Raw genomic sequence first — 8265 nt, forward strand, 5'->3', positions numbered from 1 at the left:
TCTAAGGACATAGCTTTATTGGAAACGAGGAGTAGCGTGCAGAAGATGGTTAGGAGTCCCCTGCCTCCCTTTTGTAGAGATCACTGTGATTACACTGAGCCCACCTGGATAATCTAAAATAATCCCCCATCTCAAGGTTCTTCACATCCACAAAAATCTCTTTTGCCACATAAAGTGACATATTCACAGGTTCCGTCGATTGGGGTGTGGACATCTTTGGGGTGAGGGTCATTATTTGGCCGATCTCAGTAACCATCCTTTCCTTCCCAGACCTGTTATACCACCATCCTTTTGGCCTCGCAGAGCGCAGCAACTAAAGAAGACTTTGGTCTCAGAGCTCCCCAGAGAAGAACAAGTGACAGGCTCTATGTCCAAGTTTGCTCACCTTCAGGGGCCACATGCCAAGTCTCTCCCAAGAACTCAAGAATGCTCTTACTACATTCTCTCTCTCCTCTCTCTCTCTCTTTTTTTTTTTTTTGAGATGGAGTCTCACTCTGTGGTCCCAGCTGGAGTGCAGTGGTGTGATCTCAGCTCGCTGCAACCTCCGCCTCCCAGGTTCAAGTGATTCTCCTGCCTCAGCCTCCCCAGTAGCTGGGATTACAGACATTTGCCACCATGCTTGGCTAATTTTTGTATTTTTAGTAGAAACGGGGTTTCACCATGTTGAGGAACTCCTGACCTCAGGTGATCCACCTGCTCAGCCTCTCAAAGTGCTGGGATTATAGGCATGAGCCATCATGCCTGGCCTCTCACCACAGTCTCTCTGGCAGCAGTGCCAGGACCTGCTGGCAGGGTCTGTGGCGTAGCAAGCATCTGGCCAGGAAGGAGATGTGTATCTCTGTTTCCTGCAGCCCTCCCAGCTCCGGGGGATTCGTCCTCTCTCGTCTGGGGAGGTGGGGGCAAAGGTTCCTGCTGCAGACCTCATCTTCCCGATAAGGCTGAGGACGCTGACAACACCCTGCCTTTAGAGAGAACAGCCCCACTCAACAGAGACCAGATGTGTTCATCGAAAGGTGTGTAACAAATAGCCCAGGGGACACAGGATATGTCAAAGAATTGGCACCAGAGAGCATGTGAGAAGAAACCATCACCTGGGACCAGAGCTGGCTTCAAAGGGCAGGTGTGCTCGGCTGGAGTGCGGATGCGCGGAGCGTCTGGGAGCTGGGCTGGGCAGAATGGTTGGAGCAGGGGTCTGTGTGGGCACCAAGGTGATGAAAGGAGGTCAGATCAACAGGGCCAGGACAGGTAAGGGTGATTTGTTGAGTTTTGTTTTTTCCTAATGAAGCAGAAATGGAAAAAGAGGGGGAAAGCAATCGTGTGGACTCTATCCTGCAGGTCAGAGAGGCAGCCCCGGAGAAGACCTGCTAGGTGCACGGCTGGCTTGTTTCTAACATCACCTGTGGTCAGCAGCGCCACCAAGAGCCACCACCAGGGGGCAGAGGTAGGGCCATGGAGTAGACGCCTGTAGTTTTCGCCTGTCCAGGACGCCTTCACCCCTGCTTCCTTTGAGAAAAGTCCCTCTCCCACTCCAAGCGGTACTGACGGGGGTCACCCACACAAAAGAAACCTGGAGGCTCCTCTCCTGGGGCACCCAGCTTCTGCTCCAACCAGGTGAGCCCAATGCCTGCCTGAAGCCACTTGGGTTGTTTACAACCTGTTTATTCCAGTTAAGCTGATTATACAATTATATCCTTTCATTCTTATGTAAACTCACAAAATATGGTAAAACAAAACAGAACTGTAGCTCCTCCATCAAAACAAAAATGTAAGTTAAATATTTCCGAGTTAATAAAACTAACAGTATGTATTGTTGAATGTGAGTGAGACAACTCAAAGACATTGTGAAGGAGGTGTGGTCATAAAAATCTCGCTCTGTCACCCAAGCTGGAGTGCAGTGGCACGGTCCTTATTTTATTTTATTTTATTTATTTTTTGAGACAGAGTTTCTCTGTTGTTGCCCAGGCTAGAGTGCAATGGCGCAATCTCGGCTCACCGCAACCTCCACCTGCCTGGTTCAAGCAATTCTCCTGCCTTAGCCTCCCAAGTAGCTGGGATTACAGGCATGCACCACCACGCCTGGCTAATTTTTTGTAATTTTAGTAGAGACGGGGTTTCTCCATGTCGGTCAGGCTGGTCTCAAACTCCCGACCACAGGTGATCTGCCCGCCTTGGCCTCCCAAAGTGCTGGAATTACAGGGGCGAGCCACCATGCCTGGCCTCAGTGGTGCAATCTTGGTTCACTGCACCCTCCGCCTCCTGGGTTCAAGCTTCTCCTGCCTCAGACTCCCAAGTAGCTGGGATTACAGGTGTGTGCCACCACACCTGGCTAATTTTGTATTTTTAGTAGAGATGGGGTTTCACCAGGTTGGTCAGGCTGGTTTCGAACTCCTGTCGGTCAGGCTGGTTTCGAACTCCCGACCTCAAGTGATCCATCTGCCTCGGCCTCCCAAAGTGTACCTGGCCTTTTTTTTTTAATGGTTATTTCTTGGTGATATGTTAAACAACGGGTGGATTATTCATGCCTCCCCCTTTTAGACCATGTAGGGTAACTTCCTGACGTTGCCATGGCATTTGTAAACTGTCATGGCGCTGGTGGGCGTGTAGCAGTGAGGGCAACCAGAGGTCACTCTCATAGCCATCTTGGTTTTGGAGGATTTTGGCCGTCTTCCTTACTGCAGCCTGTTTGATCAGCAAGGTCTTTATGACCTGTATGACCTAGCAATGCATCCAGGTAGGTCTCAGCTTTATTTTACCCAGCCCCTATTCAAGATGGAGTTGCTCTGGTTCAAACGCCTCTGACACAAGGTCCAGCAATTCTTCCTTGGTTGTGGGATTAGACTCAGAGCAAGATTCCTGTTCGTTGCTTCCTCTGCCCACAGACAGTGAACTGTCGGGAATCTACCAGGTCTTTTGGAGCAATAGGCTTTTCAGGGGGTATCCCAATAGGCCAGGACGGCCTGCATCTTCACATAGCCCCTCTGCTCTTGAGCTTTCTCCTTCCTGCCACCTGGGGTGGTGGAAAGGGCATTGGGTTTGGAGCAGAAATGACTTAGGTGTGAACCCAGCTCTGCCCCTTCCTGGCCGGCTGTGCTTGGAAAAGTAACCAAGCATCTCCGGAGCGCCCCACTTCTCATCTACAAGACAGGAGTGGTCTTTGCACTTAATTCAGAGGGTTGCATGAGGAGTAGAGAGATAATGCTTTCACGGCTCCAGGCACCCAGCGGGCTTTCAAGAAATGGGATGTTCCTTCTGATTCCCTCGCTCCAGGGCCCTCCCCTCTGGCCCAGGCTCTAGTCCCCATTAATCACACCGCGCGGGCTGCGACCCCTTTAAGCCCGGCTTGGATGACCCAGATCCAAAGTCATCGACTCTCTAGCTGCTATCTCTATGGTAAGTTATCACTTCCGGCCGGAAGTTGCTGACGGAGCTACTTCCGCCCAGGGGAGTGGGAAGTAAGTGGAGACGCGTGCTTTGGCCTGTTGGAGGGGAAACCAGCTCTCGCCTCCTGGTGGTCGCCGACTCGCGGTCCGCAGGATGACTCAGGGCAGCCCTGACCACAGTTCCGCCGCCATCGGCCCTAGCCTGCGGAATTGGGCTCGCCCCGAGACGATAACAGCTCTGTCGGGGGCTGGAGGCACTGACCGGGTGACCAGAGACCCAGAGACCAGAGCCCCTCCACGGCGCCCGGGATTTCGGGGACGGCTTCTCCCATCGCAAGTAGGGCTTGGACGGGAGGCGACAAAAGAGAACTTGGTCCGCACACAGCCGCCGAAATCGGAATGAGGAGCTGTAGGGAGGCCCCGTAGCCAGCAGAAAAGCATTGGGGTCCCTGGCTGGGTTAGCCCAGGTTTCTAGGAGTGTGGTAAGCGTCGAATGACTTTTGTCCTTTTAAAGCACATTATGTTACTTTTTCCCCAAGGTTTCAACAGAAAATGAGAAATATCCCCCGACGATTGGCTGAAAACATGCAGCAACCACTATTTTCTTCCTGCCCCTCGTTGATGAGAGCATTCGAAGTGACCTCAGCAGGGCATCCAGGTATGTCAAGCATGGAGACAAAGTGTTCAGGGCAGACGGTCTGGGGAAAGGCTCCTGTGTTGTTGAGCCTGCCAAGTTGTGGGTGCAGCATTGTACCAGGCAGCCCAACCCTGACCTAAAGTAAATTCCCGGGAGAAGTCTTTCCTGGGTTTTGAATTTGCAGTAACAGGTGTGAGCATTCTAGCAGCAGTTTGATGATCATGTATGATACTGCAAACAGGACCTACGTTTAAAGAAAATGGTTGTAGTTAGTATCAGAGAGCCCTTGCTTTTCAAAACTTCATAAACAATGTTACTGTCATGTCTTTCATTCAATAAACATTTGTTGATACATTGGCCTGACATCATGTTAAATGTTACGGATACAGAGATGAAGAAAACAGTCATGGCCCTTGTTCTCTGGGAACGACAGCCCAGTTAGGGAGACAAGGTTAAATGATCACACTTAAGAGGGCATAATTCAGCCAGGTGCAGTGGCTCATGCCTGTAATCCCAGCACTTTGGGAGGCCGAGGCGGGTGGATCACCTGATGTCAGGAGTTCGAGACCAGTCTGGCCAACATGATGAAACCCCATTTCTACTAAAAATACAAAAAATTAGCTGGGCGTGGTGGCATGTGCCTGTAATCCCAGCTACTCAGGAGGCTGAGGCAGGAGACTCGCTTGAACCCAGGAGGTGGAGAGGTTGCAGGGAGCCGAGATCACACCACTGCACTCCAGCCTGGGCAACAAGAGCAAAACTCCGAGAAAAAAAAAAAAGTCATAATTCAGGCCGGGCGCCATGGTTAATGCCTGTAATCCCAAAACTTTGGGAGGCCGAGGCAGGCAGATCATCTGAGGTCAACAGTTCAAGACCAGCCTGGCCAACATGAAATTAGCTGGGTGCAGTGGCATATGCCTGTAATCCCAAGAGGCTGAGGCAGGAGAATCACTTGAACCCGGGAGGTGGAGGTTCCAGTGAGCCGAGATCGCGCCACTATACTGCAGCCTGGGTGACAGAGCAAGACTCCATCTCAAAAAAAAAAAAAAAAAAAAAAAGGCATAATTCAAGCCAAAGTGAGTGCTCTGAAGGAAGGCAACATAAGAACATATATCCCAAGGATCTGGCGGGTGTGGTGGCTCACGCCTGTAATCTGAGCACTTTGGGATGCCAAGGTGGGAGGATCACTTGAGCTCAGGAGTTCGAGACCAGCCTGGGCAACATAGTAAGACCTCATTTCTATGTTTTTTAATTATTTAAAAAAAAAAAAAGATCCGATGGAGACTAGAAGGCTTTTCTGAGGATGAAACCCTTGAGCTAGAATCTGAAGGATGGGTAGAAGTTTGTTGGGCCCAGTGCCCCAGCAGATGTAGCTGGTGAAGGAACTGAAAGAAGGCCTTTGTAGCCCAGAAAGCAAAGTGGAGAATGGTGGGAAATGAAGCTAAAAAGGTGAGGAGCTGGGCGCGGCGGCTCACACCTGTAATCACAGCACTTTTGGAGGCTGAGGCTGGAAGATTGCTTGAGCCAAGGAGTTCAAGATCAGCCTGGGTAACACATGCAAAATCAAAAAAGTAAGCTGGGTGTGGTGACCCATGCCTGTGATCCCAGCTACTTGAGAGGCTGAGGTGGGGGGCTTAAAGCTGCAGTGAGTCATGATGGTGCCACTGCAGTCCATCCTGGGTGACAGAGTGAGACCCTGTCTCAAAAAAAAAAAAAAAAAAAGATAGGGAAGGCCAGGCCATACAGGGCCTTGCGGCTCAGGCGAGGATGTTGGTCTTTGGCCTAAGAATAATGGGATACCATTATGGGATTTTTGGGGTTTTTGTTTTGTTTTGTTTTGTTTGAGATGGAGCTTGCTCTCTCTCCCAGGTTGGAGTGCAGTGGTGTGATCTTGGCCCACTGCAGCCTCCACCTCCCGGATTCAAGCGATTCTCCTGCCTCAGCCTCCCAAATAGCTGAGATTACAGGCGCACACCACCATGCCCAGCTAATTTTTGTATTTTTAGTAGACACGGGGTTTCACCATGTTGGCCAGGCTGGTCTCAGACTCCTGACCTCTGGTGATCGGCTCACCTCGGCCTCCCAAAGTGCTGGGATTACAGGCTTGAACCACCTTGCCCTGCCCCTTTATGGGTTTTATGTAAGAGGATGATACAGACAAATCTGTAATTGCAAAAGAGAACATAGATGATGTGCTGTCCAGCAGCACTTTCTGCAATGATGGAAATGGCCTATCTGACCATTTTATGCTATCCAGAGCAGCCGCAAGCCACATGTAGCTGTTGAGCATTTGGTGACTGTGAGTCCACATTTTTTATTTTAACTGTAAATAGTCACATGTGGCTAGTGGCTGCTGTGTTGGTCTACAGTGCATTAGAGGGAGCAGTGCCACCTTTCTGGGAGTCATGGCACACAGAACCCTTTTGCATCTCCTGCTCTTCCTCCCGTCTTGGCTGAAGGTTGAGATTATGCTTTTGGGAGAACCTTCATGTTGATTTCTCCTGGGGGTCTCCAACAGAGACAATAACAGTTTATGGAATTTTTTTTTTTTTTTTTGAGAAGGAGTCTTATTCTGTTGCCCAGGCTGAGTGCAGTGGTGCGATCTCAGCTCACTGCAACCTCCGCCTCCCGGGTTCAAGCGATTCTTCTGCCTCAGCCTCCCAAATAGCTGGGATTATAGGCACATGCCATCATGCCCGGCTAATTTTTGTATTTTTAGTAGAGACGGGGTTTCGCCATTTTGGCCACGCTGGTCTTGAACTGACTTCAGGTGATCCGCCTGCCTTAGCCTCCCAAAGTGCTGGGATTACAGGCCTGAGCCACTGCACCTGGCCTGTTTATGGAATGTAATATTGATTTTCTCAGCTGTAGTTTAGCCTGCTCCTTCATGAAGCAGCGTCTTCCTTCTGTCTTTGCCTGTTTTTTGTTAGCACACAGATTGAGAAGTGACATCATCAGTGCAATTAAGTACCTACAGGGGGTCAGCACATTGAGTCATACGCCTTGGAGGGAATATAAAGAAAAGTATGGTCCCTGGTGTTAGGGGCTTAGAATCTAGCGATGTCAGTAGGCACTATGGAACAACAGGAAAGGACATTTTCTGTTGGACCCTTCAGGGGACGGGACCCTCTCGGGGAAGTAAAGGCTGTTTCCATCTGCTGAAATGTGACAAAAGGCGGGAAGCATGGAAGGATGTGGGGAGCTCCCTAGTGAGAGCTGTACTGAGTAATATGTGGCTGGAGGGAAGGGAAGAAAAGTGAAGTTGGAATATGTAGGTTGATAACCAGGTTGTAGGGGCCTTGAATGTCAAAGTTCAAGTGGCTTTTTTAACAAGCAGGTTTCTAAGGGCAACGTGGTGGTCTACAGATGACAGCCTGGAGAAAGATGGGTTAGAGCTGGGCGTGGTGGCTCACACCTGTAATCCCAGCACTTTGGGAGGCCGAGGCGGGCGGATCACCTGAGGTCGGGAGTTCAAGACCAGCCTGACCAACATGGAGAAACCCCATTTCTACTAAAAACACAAAATTAGCTGGGCGTGGTGGCACATTCCTGTAATCCCAGCTACTCAGGAGGCTGAGGCAGGAGAATCGCTTGAACCCGGGAGGCGGAGGTTGCGGTGAGCCGAGATCACGCCATTGCACTCCAGCCTGGGCAAAAAAGAGTGAAACTCCGTCTCAAAAAAAAAAAAAAAAGAAAGAAAGAAAGGGAAAGATGAGGTTAGGAAGTCCCTGTGATGTCTTTGAGTAGGAGGTGACCAGCCCTTGGCTCAGTGGTACCTGTAGACTTGGAAGAATGAGGGGTGGATGGGGGCCCATTCCCCGTAGGGCAGAATCCCAGGGTACCTCCCATGTCATGTTCTAGGTGGAAGGTGGATTTTAGATTTTAGAGAGTATCTCGTGGAGCTCACAGTTTTAAATATTCAGACTTGGTAAAGTAGAATAAGAACTGATGCATATACTTTTCTTTGCAGGTCAGTTTCTGGAAGACTTGTGAGTGTGGTGAATGAATATCTGGTTTTGTCTCTGCTGGGCCTGTGTGCCTGGAAAGGAATTGTTTTGGCCTAGGATCATCCAGGTTTGTTTGGTTTAGTTCTTGACCACATATTTTTTGAATGGTGATTGCTTAAGACCCTGTTGTGTATGGCTATAAATAGATAGACGCCAAGGTGACCACATACTCTGTGTTTCCTGTGCCCGCCGGCCATGTGTCTGAGTGTGTAGCCTCTCATCATCTAAAGGAACTTTGGCT

General features: G+C 50.0%; 1 non-coding gene across 1 annotated transcript; it reads left to right on the plus strand.

Moving 5' to 3' along the window:
• Nucleotides 1-4073: 4073 nt before the first annotated feature.
• On the plus strand, nt 4074-4260 carry LOC112437659 (small Cajal body-specific RNA 16). Its single transcript, XR_003026218.1, has one exon. It is a non-coding gene; the product is annotated as a small Cajal body-specific RNA 16 (non-coding RNA).
• Nucleotides 4261-8265: the final 4005 nt, after the last annotated feature.

Source organism: Pan paniscus, chromosome 19, assembly GCF_029289425.2.
Source record: "Pan paniscus chromosome 19, NHGRI_mPanPan1-v2.0_pri, whole genome shotgun sequence".
Taxonomy (NCBI): domain Eukaryota; kingdom Metazoa; phylum Chordata; class Mammalia; order Primates; family Hominidae; genus Pan; species Pan paniscus.